Consider the following 13123-nt stretch of genomic DNA (forward strand, 5'->3'; position numbering starts at 1 on the left):
CTTGGTATGAAATATTCATTATGTGGTAACAGTATTAACAGCAAGTTATTATTTCAGGGCTTCCTTAAAATATTACTAAGCTCAGGAAACATGTAAACTCTGATATAAAGAGGTAGTTTCCCCTTGTAGCCTGGGAAAGTATCAGGTGGGTAAAAGTTACACATAGTAGTCCTAGCAAAGGCAGAAGTCAAGAGAGCACAACCAGGATTCCCCAAAGGCTGGTTTAGCATTTCATAAATGTGTGTGGAACAACAAGGAAGCACCAAGGATGCTGCAGGGAACAAAGCTTTTTCCAGGCAGTAGTGAAGACCCATGTATTCCAGTCAACCAGGTAAGAACTTGCTTCTTAAATATTTGTCTATATATTAGCAAATTTCATCAAAACTCATAAAATTCGACTGCTGTGACAGCAACCTCATTCTAGAATACTCACAAGAGACTGCCTGCCAACTACGTGCACCTCTCTAGAGGCTGAAAACAGAAGACAACAAAGCTTCTGAATGCTTAAACAGATTTTTTTTTGTTGTTGTTTTAGATTTTCCCACAATACAAAAGTAAGACAAAGCTCCACTTCATAACCTGACACAGTAGGAGTAATTGGACAAGATTATAGGATTCAAAAGGTCAAGCTTAAGTCAGGAACCAGTCAAGTCTATATCCTCTAGCAGTGCAAGAAGGTTACTTGAAATAACAGACACAAGGTATCAGCCAAAGAAATCCCCAAAACCCTAAAATAAGCTGAACAGTCATGACCCAAAATGCAAACCAGTGCCTGACCCTGCTACCTGTTAAATTCTATCTTCTTATAGTTCACAAACAGGTTTGTTGTTTGGGGTTCTTTTTTAATCATTTTTGCTACCATTGCATGCTGGTTTTCAGTGAAATACCAACAAGTAGAAACTTTAGATTAAAAAAAAAATAAATAAATAAAAAGAGTAGTATATGAAGGGCAACACAAGTGCTTTGTGTGGTCCATTTAGCACACATAGGTAGGTATTCAAGTATACATGCAGGGAGTTATTTTTCTAGAGAACTGCATGCAAACCTTCAGTGTCTTTATTTACACACACACATAATGAGTACACACTTTCCTTAATCTGAAATTGGTGCATTTAATATTTGAAAAAAATTTCAGCAAAGCCTATCTAAAAAACACATTGCTCTTTGAATTCCAATTTTGTAGTCTAAATTCCATCATCAGCACTATCAACAAGAGGGTCCTACCATCATCTGTGTATCCACACAGAAATACCAATGCAGAGACACTTGAAAACTTATCTGCCTATTACATAGGTCCTTGTTGTGGCATGGGTTTCTACAGTTCACATATCTCACTCACAGAAAATTCTATCTGCATCCACAGATATCTATACATGAAAAAGTTATTTAAGCAAGTCTTTCAGCAAGCAGATAGAAACAGGCATCTCTATGGCAATGTTCCTATGAGTCCATGTCAGAGATTGTCTTTGAATTAAATGAGTCACACCACAGCAACTTATCATTTGGACATCTAAACCAGGACTAACTCATGAACACTGTCATAATGCAAGCAAGTAGTCTAAAACCAAAAGCAAACCTGAAATTAAGTATATACTTCTATTATTTCAGTCCTAGTTTTTATCTTGCTCAAAGGCAAAATATCGAAACTGAAAGAATTAGGCTACACTAGTGAATTCCACTGCAACACTCACTACAAATTTGCATCTCCATTAATATGAAGCCTCAAAGACTGAGTTACACAAGATTTAGCAACAGTTCTTTGCTGAGTAGTGCTAGTCAGCAGAATACTGGTCTCTGCTTCCAAAAGCATTATTATTACCAGTGGTACCGCATAAATGTTGAGTTACAGCTCTGAAGCTTACTAATTGTATAAAACAAAATGAATTGGCAAGTCGCAGATTTTTTTTCTGTAGACATTAAACAGTCCTTTTCCCTGACCATAGCAAAACTTAAATACTCTTAGGACATTGCACAATGTAGACTCAAAACCTCAAAGCTGGCTTTATTATATTATCATTTTAAGTACATTTGTGTGCATGCTGGAAAACCAGAGTCACAACAGATATCCTGGAAAAGTGTTTCTTGATAGATTATCCCAGACAATGCACTCCCAAAATACCATACAAAGGTCAGAGACCAAGCAGCTCCTATTCTACACCCTTTGTGAAGTCATCTTTACTCTCATCTGTTTAGTTTCCTAAGCAAGAAAACAAAAGAGACTGGAAAAATTTAAGTGGCATATAAGGACTGTATCCTTCTTGTAGCTTGCTTATTCTATTTTGCCTCACATACTGGGGACTGTAACTGAAATACATAAATAGCATTAGTTGTCTTGCATATTCATGTAAAACTGTAAATGCAGGAATATATTATACTCACTTTGCACATAAAGAAAATTCAAAGTACCCTTGTTTCCTGCTGTTTTGATATACAAGATAACAGAAAAATATCAGGACATATGGAAGTTTAATTCTTAATGGGTTTTTAATCTTATAGTATAGCATGTAGTAATGCATTTATTACAAACGTAAAGGAATCCACTAGAATGGTAACTAAAAGACTGCCTTATGTTCTTACTGACCTTCTAAATACCGTATTTTAGTGTGCAATACAAAAATCCCCTATTACACCAGCATAACAAAAGGATGTAAACTTTTTAAATGTCAGCATAGGTACCTACTGGTTGAAGTAAAAACTGTATAAACAGAAACTGACCTTCTCCCATTAAAAGAGTCACGGGAAACTTTGCTGTATTCTGATTGTACAATATCTATCAGACACCTGAAGGCAAGTCATGCACTGCTTTAAAACTACTAGTGACACAAAATCATATTTCTGCTTAATGAAGAAAAAAAACATATGAATCACCAAGAACGGGAACATTACAAATTCATAAACAAGTCTTACTGCATCTCTTATCTCCAGTTAATATTTTCTCCTTTAAAAAAAAATAAATAAAACAAGTGAGAGTCAATAGAGTTACAAGGAATAATTATTGAATGAAAAATATGTCAACCAGGTAATTCTGAGAACAATTCTACTGAGATAAATTTGCCATACTATTTTGCCTTTTATAAGATGCTAAAAAGTACCTAAAGTTAATACTCTAAAAAGGCCTTGAGAAGTTTAAATTCTTCCCAAATTATATTAATAATAGGAGTTTCTCAAATATACTGAACAGCAAATAGAGCTATTAATCTCAGTGGCTGACAGCATATATTTCACCCAAGATTTAACAGTCAGAGACAGGGCCACCTGGACTTGCTGTACTAAGTGACCTTGCTGCTATTCTACACTCAACTGTATGGAAAGATATTTTCCTTTAAATGGATGGCTTTTCTTTAGAAAAAATGCCTCAAGTTTTTTTCTATATGTAATCTTATAATAACCACTTGAATAAAGCAGAGCAGCTTTAGTTTCGTTATCTCACTGCTGCCTCAGAACAATGTAAAATTAATCATAACCTGGCTAAATTAGAAGTGTGGTCAACTTGACACCATCAAAGTCAAAAGGGAACCAACAGTTTCCATAAATGGACTGTCGTATCTTTTGCAGAGCATCCAGCATAGTTAAATTAACAACATAATTCTGAGCCATTCTGGTCTTACTCATCCCAGTCATGTTGCCCTTTTCCCGAGGTAGAGGCAAAGCACCATTTCTGCTGCCATTATTCTCATCACTGAACAACCTACATTGTGGCCAATGAATAGCATAGATTTCAGCTCACCTGGTGTTACTTTTAATTAATGTGTTGTAATAGTTTCAGGCTCGCTTTTTTAACAATTTCCTGTGCTTTAAGTACAAACACTGTATTAACAGCAGTACATTAAGGTCAAGTAGTGCCATGTTATACAAAATGAATCAGTAATTCATTCAGAGAAAAGAAGCCAGAATGTATCCTGATCAGCTTTGAATATTCTACTCATTAATATATTAACACTCCCTACAAAACACTACTTAGATTTCAAAAGATGATTTTGTATTACAGTTAAATCATATTTTGCCAGATATAGTCAACAACACTTTTAGCAAGGTCTGTCCTAAAAACAAGTAGTTTCTTCGTCCCAAACCCGCTACCCTGTGGTGAACCTCATTGTTCTGATGTGCAGAACTCTCCTGATTTCTAGCCAGTTGATACCCATCAGCTTCTGGGCCAACATTTTTCCCCAAATTCTCTCCCATTCCCTGATATGCCTAAAGAATGACTCCATATTTTGCCAAGACAAAACATTTTTTAGTAGGACAAAGTCATCTTTCTCCTAAAAATCCCATTACCTCTGTGTGCCTGTTTCATCCTTTACTCATCATTCCTCAGCATGAGTGACTGGAATTCACAAAGCACACCCAGATTAGATCAGTAATTTTCTGGTAATGTTCAGCTGTAACTTACCTTATGCTTAAACAGTGGCAATAAATTAATACAGGAAACTTCACAGAGTTTGTTCCAACTATAGGCTAAGCAGGAATAAATTGAGTCTCATAACTTACACTCTGTATCATAACTTATTTTTTATGTTAATTACTAATGTCATAATAGCACAACACTCTGTTTCTGTTTAATAAAAAAAAAAAACTTTCAAAATTAATCCTACATGTCAATGGCATTACTGCTATGATACTGCCAACTCCATAATATCTGTGTGAATTATTGAAGAAGACAAGAGCAGAATCTGTCCAGATGAACTTTTCTTGCGTTTTGGCTACGAGGTGTTGAAAAAATATTTTTACTACACAAATTTAAAACAATTTATTAAACTAGTTGCAGGAAGAACCAGGAAGAGAGTTTATTAACAGATTCTCCTCCTTAACTTCAGGCCAATCAACTGTGTTGCATAAATTAAAACTAAAGTGAAGGCACTGATACTGTTCTAATTGTAAAGAGATGTAAATGGTTCTCTGGAAAACAACAACAAAAGTAGTTCAAGCTTGGCGTAAAGTAAACAGAGATGAATTAGAAAATTAAGTTTTCCATATGTAAGATTTCTCATTGTAATTGAGGTCAAGATATGTGAAGAATATTTAGGCAACCAGTACTAATCACATAATTTGCTGTTTTCTGATAAACGAGAAAACCCGGAGCTTCAACTTGATTATGAGTCAACAAAAACAAGAATGCCCCCCTTCAGGTAAAGTTTGGCACCAGAAATTTCACTACTCAAACAAAAAGACAAAATTCTACAAAATAAGACAACCAGCAGAGGGAAGTTTAGGAGGAATAATTAAAAAACAGCTCCTTTCTTATATATATAGATACATATTAGTGCTGAGACATCACAATAACATGAATCTTTCAAGTACAATAGGGAAATTCTACGATCCTAAACTGTGAATTCTGTACTTAGATACTTGTTTAGTATGCAATTGATAGTTTTTTCTAAACTAGCAAATTCTTCTTTTAAAGATAGATGAAGTGTTGCCTAACACAATGCAGGATTTCTAGAGTACACAATGTTATCTGAATATGAATGGACATTAATATATTTACATATCATACAAAAATCATTTATGAAGGTATGAAATTCATCCTAGCATTCACCTAACAACTAGCATCTGAAAAATCATCAGGTCTTCAAAGACATATTGATCATGCTGATAATCAAAAGGGCAAGACAGAATTCCAAAACAGAAATTCTGGAATCACCAATTCCACCTTAATTGGGCTACAAAATCAAAATCTTGCAAAAAAATAGTTAAAAAATTACATCAGGAGTTATCTATACAATTTGTATACAACTCAAATATTAGTTCAAGATGCAGGTCAGACATAATACAAATCGTAGGCTTGAAAACCAACACACATAAAATGCTTTGTCCTAAACTAACTTTTAAATACCAGAAAACAAATGATAGCTGACTGCTGAAATCCTTTTAAAAAACACAGTTATCCTACTAATAATAGTCAAATACACAAAAGAAGCTAAAAATTTCAGCTGATTATAAAATAATGGATCAATATAGCAATTTCCTGCATATTTGCTCTGGTTGATAAAGTAAAACCAACAGCCACATTAAGCTGTTTAAAAGTGAAGACCTCTTGCCTATGTGATACATTATGCAGCATATACAGTGTTTGTCTTAGAATTATAAGTGGGGGGAGGGTCAAAGTGAAGAGAAGATAAAATACAGACACTTTAATGAATCAGTGTAATAATACAGTTTAACTATATTCAAGGCATAGTATATGAGACTACTTTCTAAATTTCAATTTTTCTAGCTCAAAAAAAAAAAAAGAAAATCATGCTGGTATAAATACTGCAGTTCATATACTAATGTGGAAATCATGCTATTTTGGTTTTAAACAAGTGTAAATGTGCTTCTGAATATTTATTACAGTTTCTCTTTAAATGAAAATGTCAGAGGGGAGTTCAGAGATAAAGCAGGAGTAGTGACATTTCCAAGCCCTAATGTGTTTGTAGAGGGCATAGAAATAATTTCTCTAGATCACAATGAAAGCAACTCAAGGTTAAGTTAACATCAGAATTTGAGTGAATCACACACCATAAATAATTCATTTGAAATGTAGCTTTTCTCTTAATTGTCACAAATTATGAAGCAGATATATTTCTGTGTGTAATATTTGCATTTACTGTACAAACATGATTTTGAAGTTACATAGGTAGCCTATAACCTTTTGAAAATGCAGGTTTCTTGCCTCGTTGTTATCAGTCAAACAATGTACTTTGTTATTTGTAAGTCAACTTACAGACTTGCTTCCTAGTCAACATACAGAAATGCTTCCTAGATAAATGTTTACATATGTAAATTTAAGCTTTGCTTTGGCAAGCTACTGCCTGTGTAAGCTGAAAACTCACTTTCTAAAGCATTTATACTAATAAAACTCTGTACTTCAAGTAGGCACCAGCAGCAAACAAAACAGAAATTAAGAAGCATCATTTGGTTGTGCTCAAATATCCAATTATTTTGTACACTATTTTCCAAGCTCTGAATAGGAATTAAGAAAGACATAGCATAACATACACTATTTACTGCAATATTAAACTTACCTGTTTCAAAAGCATATACTTATCCCAGAAAATAATGTAAAGGCACACATATTCCAACATACAAAAATACAACATTTAAAAGCCTACAAAAGATTAGCTAATTTATCTGATTTTGGCCCCATTTGAAGGTTGCACACTAGACTAGACATGAGTGAGAACAACATGTTATCCAAGACTAATAAAAAAATTACTAAATAGCTATTTCTAAAACAGATGTCCTTAATTTTCCCATTTAGCATTTCAGAAAAACCACCTGACTGGAGCAAAGTTAAACCTCATAATGCTTCTACTCTCCCCAAACAAGCCACATGTACCATAATACCACTACTTTATTACTTATTGTTATCATATTATTCATTTTTTATCATAGTTTCACTATTCTATCAGCCAAAATCACTGAGTCACATATAAAGGTCAGCAGTTCATTGGGTTTGGGGGGAGATCCCCTCCGGGTGCTCTAACAGAGACCTACAGCCCACCCTTGGAAACAAGAGAGGACACGGACCCACCTGCTGCATTCGGGCTCCTGGGGTCTCACACCGGCCTCTCCCAGCAGCATTCCCAGGCCCTTTCCGCCAGAAAGGAATAAAAGAGTCCTGCTGCCCCCAGCCCGGGTTAAATGGGCCCATGAGCCACTCAGGATGGAGGGCAGGGCCAGCCCTCAGAACAGTGGTGGGTGGCAATCAGTTCTTAAAGGAGAGAGGGTTGGTAGCAAGGTGTTCTCCCCCATGCTTAAATGAGAAAACAAAAGGGTAGGAGGCTTTCTCTTTTTTAATCTTGTGTTTTTCTTTCCTGGTGGGCAATCTTGTTTAATTAGAGCCAGCTGTGAGCAATCAGCACTAGTGTTCACCTGGTTTAGCTGCCCAGTCAAGAGCAGGTGTGTGGCAGGGGGTTTCCTTCAGCCTGGCCTTTGTACTTAGTCCAGGGCAGCGTCTGCTGTAGGAAGCTGAGGATGTAGAATCCTGAAAGTGCAAACCTAGTCCCTGCAGGCACAGGTAGGAAGCAGTAGTTGCCAGATGATAAACAATGGGGTATCTATCAGGTGTTTTGTGCTCCAGCAATGGAGTTGGAGGTGAGTAAACTGGGGAGCTGAGGAAGAGGGGATGGGAGGGCAGGAGAGGAGTTATAGGTGCCCTGGCTGGTGGGGTGGGAGGTGTCCTGGGGAAGGATGGGTACCAGAAAATGAGGTGTGAACTGGTTGGGACCATCTGTGATGGTAAGGGTGACTGTGGGGCTTGTTAAAGCCTTCTGGTTGTACCTTTGCTCTTAGTAAAATGTCTAAGTAACTGATAAGCTATTGATGAAGAAGTCTGGGCTGTTGGAACACTCTGATGTGATGTGACTCATGACTGGTTTTGAGGAGATATAAGCACCAGGGTTAGCTGTTACCCTGAGTTGTTTCCAGAATTGTCTCATAGGACTGCATAAATGTTGTAAACTACCTAACGTTATTTACCAGCAAAATAATGTAGAGAAATAAATTCAACAACAGCATTATGCATGTCTGTATTTATTTTATCATCTAAATATTGTTAGTTTAAGAGTTGTTGCTACTAATTATTTTGTAATCACATCTGTGAAAGGGAAGGCTATGTACAAGCTCTTACCCATAATGTTTTGACAAAACAGGTTACGTGGGCTATATATAGAGTTTAGTTACAGCCAGATGATTCTGCTGCTGTGCTGTGATACATTTGAATCTCAGGTTGGGGGTGGCAAGTATTATGACTAGGTTTGGCAAATCTCTGTCCTCTTCTTTCAATCTGTTTCTTTTATCTTGGGGATGAATCATATGTATGATTAACAAAACCAGAATTTGTCCTAGTATCTTTTGAATTACCTTTGGTAATGATCTGATGCTTTTTATTATAGTTGCTCTCTGGGTTTCATCTGCTTGCACTTTAGGTTTTGTCTTTTGAAAGTTCAGAGGCTGGAATTCAGAATGAACTCTGATGAGGTCTGGAAGTCTTTCATGGGCTCCTGAGCCACGATCTGGAGCTAAAATTCATAGCACCTGCTTGTTACCTGACAGCTGGTAGAGTTGAGTTTATGGTTTTATTGCAGTGGTTTTCATGGGGTGAATTTCTTATGTTAATGGAAATTCATTTTCAGTAATTCATATTTTTCAGTGCATCTAAAAATATAAATTATTTGTTACATTAATGGAAAGTTTGTTACCATACTTTTTATTGTTAATGATAAATACAGTTGTATGAAAAAAAAATTGGGGGTATGTAGTTGTAAGAAGAGTGCTTAATCAGTAATTTAAATGCAAATAAAATGTACTTTACTGCTGGAAGAAGGAGAGAGAGTTTCTAATTCAAAGACAAAAATGTAACCTTAAAATTTATTAAATAAAGATATGATGATTTAGCTTGCCTTTGTATTAATGTGAATAGCAACTATAGCATATAATCAGTTTCAGCTGTATCAGAAACATAATGTAGATGTTTACAGATATGCATATAAAACCATCAGACCTCTGGCTCTCATTATGCTAAGCTGCCTCACGCCTCCCTGAATAATGTGTGCAAATGACTGATTTTCTGTTAAATAAATAAACAATTGCCTTAGAGTTTTAGACTGCAATTGATGTCAGAACAACACCAGATGTACTCTGAAATCTTGTGAGGTAAATTGAGAGGTTTACAAATCAATTTAAAAGTATTTGTCTTGATGTGTCCAATTATTTCCTAGAATATTAATAAATCCTTATTAAAATAATGCATACACAAATATATCTGCATCAAATGCTACTGAAAAAAAAGTTGAGTTGAAATTTTTAACTGCAGAATTCTCCTTTTAATTACAGAGAGCAACATTCTCTTTCGCCTGGTTGGTTTGTTTGGGGGGTTGGTGGGATTTTTTGTGCTTGTGGTTTGGTTATTTGTGGGGGTTTTGTTTGTTTGGGGTTGGTTTTTTTGCTGTTTTTTTTGTTTGTTTGGCCCTGGTTGTTTGTTTGGGATTTTTTTACAACTCAGAAGGAACTTTCTAGGTGTCAATTTGTACTCGTAAATGCTGTGTTGTCCTTTTTAGGCCTGTAGAAATTGTGTATTTCTTTAATTGTTGTACTTATTTTTCTGTAACTGAGAAAATAACCTGCAAAGCAGCTATGAAAATGAAACCCAGAACTTACAAAAACATAGCATTTGTCTTCTCTCCTATGTTTAGCTCATGGTTGGTGGCGGGGGGGGAAGTTACATAATGCTTATGTATTTGCCATCAAGAAAATTAAGGTAGTGGGCTACTCAGTGTATAGATCTCTCTACATATAAATTATATAGGCTATTATTCAAATCTAGAAGATAGCAACAAGAATTTTTTGTGACAATACATCTTCTGTTAGAAAAGTTAAAAATAAAGTTGCCTGTTTGCTTTAGTCAACTTTTTAATCATTAACCCAATTTATGTGAAATCAAAATCAAAAATAATATGCTCTTTTGGTCAGGAAGTGTTGCCATGATAGTCTTTGTGGACTGTAATTCGATGTCTTCTGTTTATCTCTTCTTTGCTGTCAAAGCATCATGTATCAGTCAGGACTGAGGCCAGTCAGACCAACAGAATTGCAATCTTTTAATGGAAAGCTTAAGCAAGAACTATTCTAATCGGCTTTAGGTTAAAACATTCCTTTCTGACAGAAGTTTAGGACGTGTTGTAATCTTGCTTTGACTGCAAAGCAAGTTGGCTTGTATTGTGATGCCAGATTGCTTCTGAACATTCTGGCTCTGCACCGCATAGTTTCAGCTGAAATGATTAGTTTTTGTTTTACAGTAAAGCACAATCAGTGTGCACCTGAGATGCTTATTTGTGCCTGTTGCTGTGTTCATGTTGCTTGCTTCTTGCTGTGCCAGATTACCGAAATTACATTTCCTTTTTCACTTAGTAATGTAACAAGTTCTAATGTAAAAGCTACTTGAAATTTTCTTTATTGACCTATACTTGACTAGAAAGTAAAAAAATTCTGCCTTTGTTTTGCTATTGTGTACCAGGAAGATAGTTGTCCTGCATATTTTTTCTTTAATCATTTTTCCCAAAGGAAAAATCTACTAGAAAGCAAATACACTTAGAAAATGTCATTTTTAGCATTCATTTTGGCCTATGTGTGAATTCCAAATACCTGTAGACATGAAAAACAGAGAGAAAAATCATGCATATTATATCACTTAGAACTATGGGTTATTGCTTTGAGCTTCAGACAACCTGGGAGTAAACTCTGCTGGGTTTGGTCTGTTAATTGTTCTTAAATACTAGTATCTCTAAGCAGAAAGCGCAACAACTGCTGTTTTACCATGTGTTCTGCTTTCGTATCTTCTTAGTGTTGGAGCCAGTACTACCTACACCTGCCAAGGTATGGTCTATACCCTTGTTTTAGTAGCACTATCAACCCAACTCTGCTTTATATATAATCACCCTGTCTTGAAGCTGAACATTTTACTTCTCACCTAACATAAATTCTGAGACTCAAAGGAGGTGAAGAACATTATTTCATGTTTAAGTGAGTCTTTGTTAAATTTTTCTGACCAAATTTTAATTCTGAGAGAAATAAAGCATTTGCAATCCCATTAAGATGACTGGATGTTATTGCAACTTTAGTTCATCGCAATTAATCACGGAAATGTTGACATGAGGTTAAAATAAATGGTTGCTACACCACTTACTCACCAAACTCTTTGTGGGAAAGTCTTTCATCCAGAAGCAGTAGAATGGTGTTGGAAATTAAAACAATGAAATTGTGGTTACTATTCTCTAACATGAGCAGGAGTGTTCAGAATCTGTGAGGTTATATGAGATCATAACCTGAACTTGTGCTTATAAGGACCTGCCTGTCTGTCTGTCTTGGGCACTCTAAGGCAAGTAGTGATGCTCAGGAAGCTCTATGCATCTCTTTATAGATTCATAGTGTGTTTGGCCACTTCCACAGCCCTTCATGTTTTGTGATATAATGTGTATTACCAAAGCAATTTATAATCAGTACCAGGAATTTTCCAATATAAACAAAAGCACTTTATAATACTGTAAAGAAGTCAGTCCAGAGAGCACTTAGATTTATTTACATTCTGACCATAACTAGGGATATAAAGAGAATGATGAGAGTTCAGGGCAGTGGCCCTGTTCCTGAGGACAACTTCTAGTGGTGTAACCATCTGTGCATCTGGCTCAGAGTTGCAGCTGAGCTGTGTGCAGGTTCCAGAGCTACCTGCTCTTTCCTGCCAAAGACATGGGACTTATGACCATTTGACAGTGAATGCCTGACTTGGAGATGTACATGCTGATGTATGTAATGCTCAGTTGCAGCAAGTGCTGTCAGGAATTTTTCATACAAATTTTGCATCTTCAGCAACCTGGATGGAATGGTCCTATATGCACCAAGAGAGAAAGTACCTCTAGCTTAACATCTCTAATTTCTTCAAGTAAGAGAAGAAAAGGAGGATGAGAGGAGACCTTACACTGTCTACAACTGCCTGAAAGGAGGTTGTAGTATGGAGGGTTTTGGTCTCTTCTCCCAGGTCGCAAGTGACAGGACAAGAGAAAGTGGCCTCAAGTCATGCCTGGGAGGTTCAGGTTCGATATTAGGAAAAAATTCTTCATGGAAAGGGTTGTCAGGCATTGGAACAGGCTGCCCAGGGCAGTGGTGGAGTCACCATCCTTGGAGGGGTTTAAAAGCCATTTAGATGAGGTTCTTAGGGACATGGTTCAGTGCTAGAGTTAGGTTAGGTTACAGTTGGACTTGATGATCCTGAGGGTCTTTTCCAACTGAAATGATTCTATGATTCTGTAACAGAGTTTCATTTCAAGACATTCGACATCTTCTTATCTTTCTGCTGCCCTGCGTGTGGTGCATGAAAGGGACTTAAACAGTCAATGTTTCAGTGCTAAGATCTTTGTCAGTGAGCATGTCTTTTCAAGATTGTGAAGAAAAGATGCTCTAAGTGACAAAGTGTATTTTGACTTAAGTGATGGAGCAAGCTTCATAATTTTTCTAAATTAATGTAGTGAAAAACAGTTTAAAAACGTGTTCCTGTATTACATGTGATCTAACTACCCCAAACAAAATTCCAAATAAAAAGTAGAATATATTTCATACATGCTAATTTTATAAACATATTATCTACAGTTAG

Source organism: Streptopelia decaocto, assembly GCF_964273445.1.
Source record: "Streptopelia decaocto genome assembly, chromosome: 10".
NCBI lineage: Eukaryota > Metazoa > Chordata > Aves > Columbiformes > Columbidae > Streptopelia > Streptopelia decaocto.